This window comes from Herpailurus yagouaroundi, unplaced genomic scaffold (genome assembly GCF_014898765.1).
Source record: "Herpailurus yagouaroundi ecotype Mexico unplaced genomic scaffold, PumYag 29, whole genome shotgun sequence".
Classification (NCBI taxonomy): Eukaryota; Metazoa; Chordata; class Mammalia; order Carnivora; family Felidae; genus Herpailurus; species Herpailurus yagouaroundi.
In genome coordinates this window covers 23,499,287-23,510,467 of record NW_024412377.1, presented here as the reverse complement: position 1 = coordinate 23,510,467, position 11,181 = coordinate 23,499,287, and the positions used below count along the sequence as shown (strand labels likewise).

General features: G+C 33.8%; 1 long non-coding RNA gene across 1 annotated transcript in view; it reads left to right on the top strand.

Annotated features, from left to right (window-relative positions):
- The first annotated feature begins 1,727 nt into the window (after window positions 1-1,727).
- The window catches only part of LOC121040915 (uncharacterized), a 32,477-nt gene continuing 23,023 nt past the window's right edge, over window positions 1,728-11,181 (top strand). Inside the window, exon 1 of the long non-coding RNA XR_005795494.1 lies at window positions 1,728-1,779. This is a non-coding gene — a long non-coding RNA (uncharacterized LOC121040915). The remainder of the gene's footprint in view (window positions 1,780-11,181) is intronic.

Sequence of the window (11,181 nt, the reverse complement as noted above, 5' to 3'; positions counted from 1 at the left end):
TATAGCCTTATTTGAAACTGTGAAAAATCCCATTCACTTCATCTTTTTTTAACTTATTTATTTTTTAACAATTATTTTTTGAGAGACAGAGACAGAGCATGAATGGGGGAGGGGCAGAGAGCAAGGGAGTCACAGATTCCGAAGCAGACTCCAGGCTCTGAATTGTCAGCAGAGAGCCCAATGGTGGCTTGAACTCAGGAACTGCTCTATCATGACCTGAGCCGAAGTCGGATGCTTAACCAACTGAGCCACCCAGGCACCCCTCCATTTACTTTAAGTACACAATAACTCAGGAGGAATTATACCAAACTTATAATAGTAAAAAAATATGTTAGTGGAAACAAGAAAAAAGTTAATTGCAAAGTTAAAAAAAGAACAAAACCTCAGGGTACACAAAAAATATATGTAATGATAGCAACTTTCTGAAAATGTGTGTTTTTATGTTTCTTATATATGTTTGTGTATATGCAACATATGAATGTGATATTTAGTAGGCTTGTGGATATACACATTTAATAGTAAATATACACTACTCAAATTAAAGGCAAATAAAACAACATATCAATATACTTGCCTTTGTTAGGATTATACATTTCAAACTTTTTTCTTACTCTTGATAGAATACAAATTTTTCTATAATAATCATAATTGCTTATGTAATTAAAATCCATAAAAGTTAATGCACAAAGTCAGGGCCATGAAAAAACGCATACTAAAATCTTTCATCTTATTAAATATTATTCTTCTGCATAACTCTAACATTTATAAAAAATATGTGAGTAAGTAATAATAACCAGTTGCTAGTAACCACATCCATAAGGTTTTATTCAGGAGAAATCTATCTATCAGTGATGTTCAAATTAGAAAAATGTTTCCTCCTAGTAAACTCCTAGAAAGATTTCCATTAATTTCATTAATAGCATTCTTGCAAATCTTTATGTTAAAAAGTGACAATTTCCGTGTGAGTTTTAAAAATACTGTTCCAGGGGCGCCTGGGTGGCTCAGTCGGTTGAGCGTCCGACTTCAGCTCAGGTCATGATCTCGCGGTCCGTGAGTTCAAGCCCTGCGTCAGGCTCTGGGCTGATGGCTCAGAGCCTGGAGCCTGCTTCCGATTCTGTGTCTCCCTCTCTCTCTGCTCCTCCCCTGTTCATGCTCTGTCTCTCTCTGTCTCAAAAATAAATAAATGTTAAAAAAAAATTAAAAAAATATACTGTTCCCATAATTATTGTCCAAAATAGTGCACTGTCATCTTCCAATGTTAATTCAGGAAGCTTGGCCAATCGAGCTAGGTCCAAATCCTAGTTAATTGATGGTTAGAGTTAATCCAAGGATAGATTCATAACAAAACAAAATCCAGATTTGCAGACACAGAGATTAGAGCAGTGGTTGGTAGAGAGGAAGGGGAGTGACAGGTGGGCAAAATGGATGAATGTGATCAAGAAGGTACACATCTCCAGTTATAAAATAAATAAATCATGATGACGGAAGTACAGTCAATAATAATGTATTTCCTTTGTATGGTGATAGATGGTAACTACACTTAGGTGGTGAGCAGTTCTCATGACATACAAATGTCGAATCACTGCACTGCACACATGAAACCAATAGAATATTGCAGGTCAGTTATACATCAATAAAATGTAATTAGTGTATAAATATTGCTTTATTGTAAATATACTGATAATGCAAAAGTAGATAAATTAGAATATCCTGCATACTTTTTTCCAGGGGTAACCCGTCTTCATGGTTTGCTTGGTGTCATTCCTGACATTTTCTATGGTAAGGACACTAAATATATATGACATATATAGTCCACTTGTTACATTAATATAATTAAATTATATGGAATGTTTTCTTTTTTTTATTTCAAACTTGCTCTTATGTCTTGAAGATATATCAGAATATATGAAACTATTACTGTATTTTCAACCATATTTAACTGTTCCCATATTCATAGATAAGGTTGATTCTCCTTTTGGTCTTTGGAAAAACAATTTTTTTAATGTTTATTTCTTTTTGAGAGAGAGACAGAGTGCAAGCAGGGGGAGGGGCAAAGAGAGAGGGAGGTACAGAATCTAAAGCAGGCTCCAGACCCTGAGCTGTCAGCACAGAGCCTGACGCGGGGCTGGAACTCATGAACTGCGAGATCATATCTTAGCCGAAGTCAGAGGTTTAATTGACTATGCCACCCAGGTGTGCCCCTTCTTTTAGTCATTTTAAAATAAAACTGCATGACCCAGCAATAACACTGCTAGGAATTTACCCAAGGGATAGAGGAGTGCTGATGCATAGGGCCACTTGTACCCCAATGTTTATAGCAGCACTTTCAACAATAGCCAAATTATAAGAGCCTAAATGTCCATCAACTGATAAATAGACAAAGAAGATGTGGTTTATATATATAATGGAATACTACTTGGCAATGAGAAAGAATGAAATCTGGCCATTTGCAGCAATGTGGATAGAACTGGAGGGTATTATGCTAAGTGAAATAAGTCAGTCAGAGAAAGACAGATACCACGTTTTCACTCATATGTAGATCTTGAGTAACTTAACAGAAGACCATGGAGGAAGGGAAGCAGAAAAAAAAAGTTACAGAGACGGAGAGGGAGGGAGGCAAACCATTAGAGACTCTTAAATACTGAGAACAAACTTAGGGTTGATAGATGGTGGAGGAAAGGGGAAAGTGAGTGATGGGCATTGAGGAGGGTGCTTGTTGGGATGAGCACTGGGTGTTGCATGGAAGCCAATTTGACAATAAATTATATTAAAAAATAAATAAAATTGCAATAGACATACTGTTTATATATTTTTTCATATGCATACTCATGTAACAGGTTTTTAGCACTGAAATTATACTGAACGACAAGTGCATTTTAAATTTCAGAAAATATAATTATTCCACATCAAGAGTTTGTGCCTATTTATAACATTATCTGTTGATAACCATTCCCTCATATATTCTGCCGTATCCCACTCCTCTTGGGGAAAATTATTTTTATTTACTCTGCATTTCTTTTGACCTTATCATTTGTTCATTTTAATGGGAGAGTTTAATCTTTTGTATTAATATTCTAAAATACTTTATTCTAGTTTTTAAGATTATGCCTATTATACATTGTCTTATCTATTTTCAATACTTTATGGTATCATATATATTAATTAATAACATGGATTTTCTGTTTTGCTTTGGAAAGACTTCCTTACCCTGACTCAAAATATATGGTGCCAATTGATGTTTACCTTTACATGATGCTACTTACTTGAATTGTATTATCCATGTAAAATTAGTTTTTCTGATTCTTATTAACATATTACATCAAAAATTACTTCTGTTTTGTTTTTTCAATGGTTAGCCATTGTTTTTAAATATTTTATTGACTATTACATCTTTCCCTATTCTTCTGAATTCCAAATATTCATTAAATGTGTCTAGACTATATACTGTTCTAACAAGTACTGTATTATTCACATCAATTTACCTTACTACTTTATTTTTCATCTAATGTTGAAATTTTCAACATTTTCTTTTATTTTTGTCATACTTTTAGTTTTTTAAATGTCTATTTGTTTTGAGACAGAGAGAGCAAGAGCGAGTGAGTGGGGTAGGGAGAAAGGGAGAGGGACAGTCACAAGCAGGCTGCATGCTGTCAGCTCAGTCTCAGTCTTATGAACAGTGAGATCATGACCTGAGCCAAATCAAGAATCAAATCAAGAGAAATGACTGAGCCACCCAAGTGCCCCAATTTTTGTCATGTTTTTAATAAAGAATATTTCCTCATCATTTTTGCCTCCAAAGGAAATTTATTATCCTGGTGATTAATTACAAAATCTGTAACAATTTCAATTATATTGAATATTTTTCTAAAACTTTTTGTTACCTGGGGTGCCTGGGTGGCTCAGTCATTTGGGCATCTGACTTTATCTCAGGTCATGATCTCATGGCTCATGAGTTCAAGCCGCATGTCAGGTTCTGTTCTGACAGTTTAGAGCCTAGACCCTGCTTCAAATTCTTTCTCCTTCTCTCTCTGCCCTTTCCCCACTCATGCTCTGTCTCTGTCTCTGTCTCTCTCTCAAAAATAAACAAACACACACACAAAATAAAACTTTTTGTTATTTGTATAATTATTGTTATTTGTTTAATATTGATCTGTTCAATACAGGAACATTTTATGTCTCTGTGTATTTTTATGTGTGTCTTTTGGTATTTAATGCACCAATACTATTTTATTATTCCTATTTTATAATTGTTGATCACATGCAATATGCACTTTAAAAATATTTTCATTGGAATAGATTTTGCTGGTATATAGGCAAACTAAGAATTCTAAATTTTCATCTTGAATATGTTATCATGATGAACTTTAATTCGGTGTAGTTTTTTTTTTTTTTTCTTTTTTCTTTTTTGGTAGTTGATAACATAGGACAAGCATAACTCTGCAAGTAATATCATTAAATGTCTCTGTATATTATACTATTTTTGTTGTTACTTTTCTAATTCTTCCAACTAGGACTTTAAATTTAAAAAAAGTTTTAACTGTTAAGTGCAATGTTTCTACTGGAAATAGATACATTTTATTAAAATTAATATATACTTCAAGCCCTATTTACTGATTTTATTTTGTAAAGAATTGCTAGCATATTTTGCAAATGTTTTTGTGTTATCTTTTAAGGTTGCTTGGTGATTTTATGTTTTAATCTGTTAATCTGTAGAATTGTATTAATACTAATTAGCCTCAGATTCCTAAGATTAACCCTACTTAGTTCTATTGAATTAATTTTTTTAAATACTGTTGGAATTTATTTTTTAATGTTTTATGTAGACTCTTTCAATCTGTTTTTACAAGAGAAATTGACCTGCAAGATGTGTGTGCAATTTTGTCTTGTTTGGGTATCATGCATATGATATCCTCATAAGATGAGCTGGCAAACATTGTATTTCCCATGTTCTGAAATAGTTTATATGATATGCACTTATTTTTTCTCTAAATATTTGTTAAAAACTCTTTCATATGTAAATTTTTAAAGGGTGATGATTTTATTAATATTTATCATAATTATTATAATATAATAAGAAAAAAAGAGGCTTTGAGTCCCGAAATGATTGACTTTCTGTAATCTTTCTGCCCTATACATACAAACCATCTTAACTCTTTAAGAAGACAGAAAGAGGGGCATCTGGGTGGCTCAGTCAGTTAAGCACCTGACTCTTGATCTCAGTTCAGGTCACGATCTCATGGTTTGTGTGTTTGAGCCCCGTGTCCGTCATTGGGTTCTGCGCTGACAGCATGGAGCTTGCTTGGGATTCTGGCTCTCCCTCTCTCTGCCCCTCCCCTGCTCACTCTCTCATTCTCTATCTCAAAAATCAACAAATAAAAAATAAGAGGTTAAAAGGCAAAATATTACACACACACACACACACACACACACACACAGGTAAGACTAGTAAGGGATAGTATTTTTACCTCAGGGCTGCATTATATTTAAAAGTAAATAAAAGTAACCATTTTCATGACTTAGATATCAGCTGTTTAGACCTGTCTTACTATATTCCAGCTATCACTGCCTGTCAGGCTTTCATTGGTCCAGGAACTATCTAAATTTTTTTTTTCAAACGTTTATTTATTTTTGGGACAGAGAGAGACAGAGCATGAACGGGGGAGGGGCAGAGAGAGAGGGAGACACAGAATCGGAAACAGGCTCCAGGCTCTGAGCCATCAGCCCAGAGCCTGACGCGGGGCTCGAATTCACGGACCGCGAGATCGTGACCTGGCTGAAGTCGGACGCTTAACCGACTGCGCCACCCAGGCACCCCGGTCCAGGAACTATCTATAACTATTTATTCATGTATTTGTTATGCACTAAGTAACTGAAGATAAACATTTGACATGATTTCTTTCTTTATGGATGCATTCTTGTTTAATAAAAAAAAAATAGGAGATTCTTGAGCATTCATGGACTAAATCCAAATGATAGTTTGATCAACCATGAAAACTTTATTAAATCAAGGGGAACATTTGCTTCATTATTTCCTTTCTATAAAATGTTCACAAATGTAAAGAAAGGGCAAAACTAAAACCTGATCAATGAACAAAGCCTTTATCAATTTCACAATATCTATTTATGTATCTATCATGACCGTAGATAAATTCTCATAAAACTTCACATTCTGATTATTGCCAATACCGTAATTAAAGAGACAAAGGAGTCTTTTGTTTTCCCCTGAATTCCATAGTCAACGACAACACTAATAGCTTAGTTGATTATAGCACACTTTGTATTTTGTAAAAGCTCAAATCATGGCTGTTCTGTCTCCATTTGTTTTATCAAATTATTTATAAAGATAGTTTTAAGCAAGTATATATTTTACTCAATATATGCAGGAAAGAAAATTCAGGTCCCTCAGTCTTCCAAAGCTGATATTTTATATATTTAAATCTTTGTCAAAAGTACTTATTGTCAATGATATATGTTACAAGTAATGCTGTGACCTAACTTGATGATGTTTGACTAACAAATTTATAATCAGAATCTTTTTGTATTATAAACAAAAACGATGACTCATACTTGATTTTAGCACATTGCTCTACAGTTGGTATGTTGGTTATTAGTGGAAAATATGCTTGGGCAATTGTTTAGTTGAAAGGTGCATTTGTATTTTGTTTAATTAGAAAATAAGACATTTCTGTAAAATTATAAAAAATTATACATTCAGTATTATATGAATAATTTGGAGGCTCACTGACATGCAGAAATCATTGGATATAGTGGATTTCAAACTTCTAGAGAAACACAAAATTTCTCTTACATTATAATATGCAATGAGCATTTATAATCCAAATCCCATGCTGGAATTGTGGAAATAACACATTGGCATTAAAACTTGATATCAGATATTATAGAAAGGAATAAAGAAAAATTTATGGGTTTTTAAAAGTTTATTGATTATTTATTTTTTTAGTAATTTTTACACCCATGTGGGGCTCGAACTACTGACCCGACCCCAAAATCAAGAGTCACATGCTCTTCTGACTGAGCCAGCCAGGTACCCCTTCATATTCTTAACAGAATTCTGCATTTACTTCATCTGAATATGTTATCAAATAACTAAAAGAAACATAAATACAACTGTTTCATCCAACAGGAAATTGTATTCTGAATAGTTTAAACATAATTCTAACCAACCTATGTCTTAATATAGGGGTAAATATTATCAAATACCATTCTATTTTATAATGGTCAGTGTAGGTTTATTCATATACCAATGCATGCAAAATTCAGTGGGGAAAATTGTTAATTTAAGACACCCAAACTTCCAAATATAAACAGAAAACAATGCTAAAGGACTTGAATTTTACTTAAATTGACTAGCATTGCCAATAGTATGAAATTAGTAATAATTGGTTATTAACCTTGAAGACTGGGTGAATAGAGGATTGACTGAACAAAACATAGTGCTACTGAACTGCAAAGTGTTACTGATGACCTTTGTTCTTCGTAGTGAAATTTAAAGTATAGATTTTTATTTCTAAACTCTGATATGGTTTGGGATTTAGTTACCTTGGAGACTGCCTCTCTACCCTTGCCAGAAAAAGGATCATTTGAAGGTTCCTGTTGTTTCCAGCTCAAAACAATTGAGAAAATAACAGTTTCTTTTGAAATATACTCATAGTTCAAAATTTCTACAGTAAAATGCATCAGGAATATAAATTATCAATAGCTGTGTACCACTGTTAATATAATAACCTACCTTTCTTGAATGCACATTTTGTGACCAGCACTATCATAAGACTTTATAGATAATACCACTTGAAACTCATAAGAAAAACAAACCTGTATGTTAAGACTATGCCCCTCCCCCCTTAAATAGGAAAACATTGAGCTTGTTGAACATATATGTTCAGGGTAGAGCTTCCAGGCTATTCCAGAGCATGTGTTCTCCTTACTCTCTTTCCTGATTCTCATGTCTGTGTACTTCAAAAAGAGTTTACCTTAGTTGTTATAAAATACAGTGTGATTGAGCACAAGTGTAACAGGGACACTATTTCTACAATCACCTGAATTTATTGGGGAATATGCAAAAGGCTGTCTTCAGTCACATCCTGATCAGGAGTGAAGTTTTGCATGCCATTACCCTCCAAACACACCCCTAAAGATTTCGAAATGTTTTACCCACAGTTCAGAGTCTTAGGACCATCCAGGACTGTTAAATAAGTACATAAATAGGCCATTGTGAAGTGGAGATATGAATGACATTTCAAGAATACTGAATGTTCAAGAAATTTTACATTTTATCCACTAAATGTTAACAGTGCTAATGGAAACAAAAATGCTATAGCATTAATATGTCCATATATTAAAAATGTAAGTCTTACATTACATTTAACTCTCACATTTGTTTGCAATTTTTTGAAATTATCTAGGGTGAGACATTTAAGCAAAAGGTATTCTATTATTTTTTTGAAAGGTTTTCCATTAAATGAGTATGAGATGAAGTATTGTAGACTGTAAATATTTATAATTAGGATACTCAGCAAGAGATGATCTATAATAAATTCTCTTTCCTTTTCTTTCCCTTTCCTTGCTCCATTTCTTCCATCCTTCCTTTCTTCCTACCTTCTTTTTTAGCTTTCTTCCTCCCTTCCTCTACTATCCCATTTCTTTTTCCTTAACTTTCTCCTCCTTCTCTCCCTTTCTCCTTCTTCCTTTTCTCTCATTCTTTTCTCCCTCCCTCTATCTCCCCCCTTCCTTTTTTCCTTTCTCCCTTTCTCCCCATTTCTTTTTCTATCATCTGTCCGTCTGTAATCACTATCTATCTACTACACGAGCTGTAATTGTGATTTAAAATGTAGCCTTTAAAAATGAGATAAACTAGGGGCGCCTGGGTGGCGCAGTCGGTTAAGCGTCTGACTTCAGCCAGGTCACGATCTCACGGTCCGTGAGTTCCAGCCCCGCGTTGGGCTCTGGGCTAATGGCTCAGAGCCTGGAGCCTGTTTCCGATTCTGTGTCTCCCTCTGTCTCTGCCCCTCCCCCATTCATGCTCTGTCTCTCTCTGTCCCAAAAATAAATAAACGTTGAAAAAAAAAATGAGATAAACTAGCACAAAGAAAAAAATAGTTCCCTAAGTTATTGTGTAACTGTACTGCTTTACCTCTAGACATAGACTTTCAGGTCTTATGAAAAATATGAAAACTCAAATTTACATCATTTATTGATGAATGATCACAGTGTTGTTCTGTCTTCAAAAGAAAAAAAATGCACTATATTGTACACCTGGAGCTACTACTACACTGTATGTTAACTGGAATTTAAATAAAAACTTAAATGAAAATAAAAAACAAAAAAGTACATCCATATCATAAAAAATATTTAAATAATATTTTAATTAATCTCAGAATAAATAATAAACCTGGTATTCACTATGAAATATGTCAATCCTTCAGTAAGTTTCATGTCATACATTTTATTTTAATAAAGGTATAAAAAATACCTTGATGTAAGAGCTATTTGTTGGGATTTCTGGGTGGCTCGGTCAGTTAAGTGTCTGAATTTTGATTTTAGCTCAGGTTATGATCTCAAGATCATAACCTTTGAGATTGAGCCCCTCATTAGGCTCCACACTGACCATGGAGCCTGTTTGAGATTCTCTCTCTCCCTCTGCCCCTCCTCCACTCTTTTTTGCTCACTCTCTTAAAAAAAAGATGTTTAATAATTTATTATTATTATTTATAATTTAGAGAGAGTGTGTGAGTGGATGAGAGGGGCAGAGAGAGAGAGAGAGAGAGAGAGAGAGAGAGAATCCCAAGCAGGCTCCATGCTCAATGCAGAGCCCAATGTGGGGCTTCATCCCACGACCCTTGGATCATGACCTGAGCCCAGAAGGATTGTAATAACAAATAATACTCTAGGAGAAGACTCCAAATGAAGAGGATATTAAAAAGACTAGGCTGAATTGCTCTAAGAAGATGAAGGAGAAAAGGTGATAAAATAGAAGCATATTAAGTAAAGAATAGAATAAGAAAGATATGCAGAAATTCAAGGTCAGTGGATAAAACCAAAGTGCCTGAAAGATGAAAGCAGAGGACTTCTCTTTTGGAATAAATTGTCAAGAAATAGTTTTAGCATTTTCTGTCTGCCCCATTACGAACTGGAAAACTAAATTGACATTCCTATGCCTCCATTCCCCAATATTTATATAATAGAATGTTAGATATTAAAAGGACTATCAAGAACCTAAATTAGACTAGAATCTAACAGCTTCAAAGAAAGAAAGAAAGAAAGAAAGAGAAGGAAAGAGAAGAAAATAAAAAGTAAAAGAAAACCACTCCTGTGACAAATCAGGAACTTTCTGTATCCCAGTCTAAAAAGGAAAGTATATTGTGGACAACCACACATTTTTCCATTGCCCACCATAACAAAAGATATTAAGATAACTTAATAGTGTTTTGTTTTAATTCTAATATAGTTAACGTGCAGTGCTATATTAGTTCCAGGTGCACAAGATAGTGATTTAACAATTCTGTACATTACTCAGTGCTCATCCTGATAAGTGTATTCTTAATCCTCGCCATTTCACACCCCCCCCCCCCCCATTTACCCTGGTAACCATCCTTTTGTTCTCTATAGACGAGTCTGTTTTTTGGTTTATTTTTTCCCTTGTTCATTTGTTTTGTTTCTTAAATTTCACATATGAGTGAAATCAAATGGTATTACTCTTTCTCTGACTTATTTTGCTTTGCATTATACTCTCTAGCTCCATCCATGTTGTAGCAAATGGTATGAATTTATTTTTTAAGGCTGAATAATATTCTATTATATATCTATATCTATATATCTATATCTATATATCTATATCTATATATATATTACATCATATTGTATTAGCTGTGGCTAATATATATATATATATATATATATATATATATATATATTACACATTCTTTATCCATTCATCAATGGATGCATGGGCTGCTTCCATAATTTGACTATGGTAAATACTACTGCAATAAACATAAGGGTGAATATAATCCTTTTGAATTTGTATTTTCATATTTTTGGATAAATCCCCAATAGTGTGGTTACTAAATTGTATGTAAATTCTATTTTGATTTTTTGAAGAGCCTCCACACTATTTTCCAAAGTGACTGAACCAATTTGCATTTTCACCAAAAGTCCATGAGG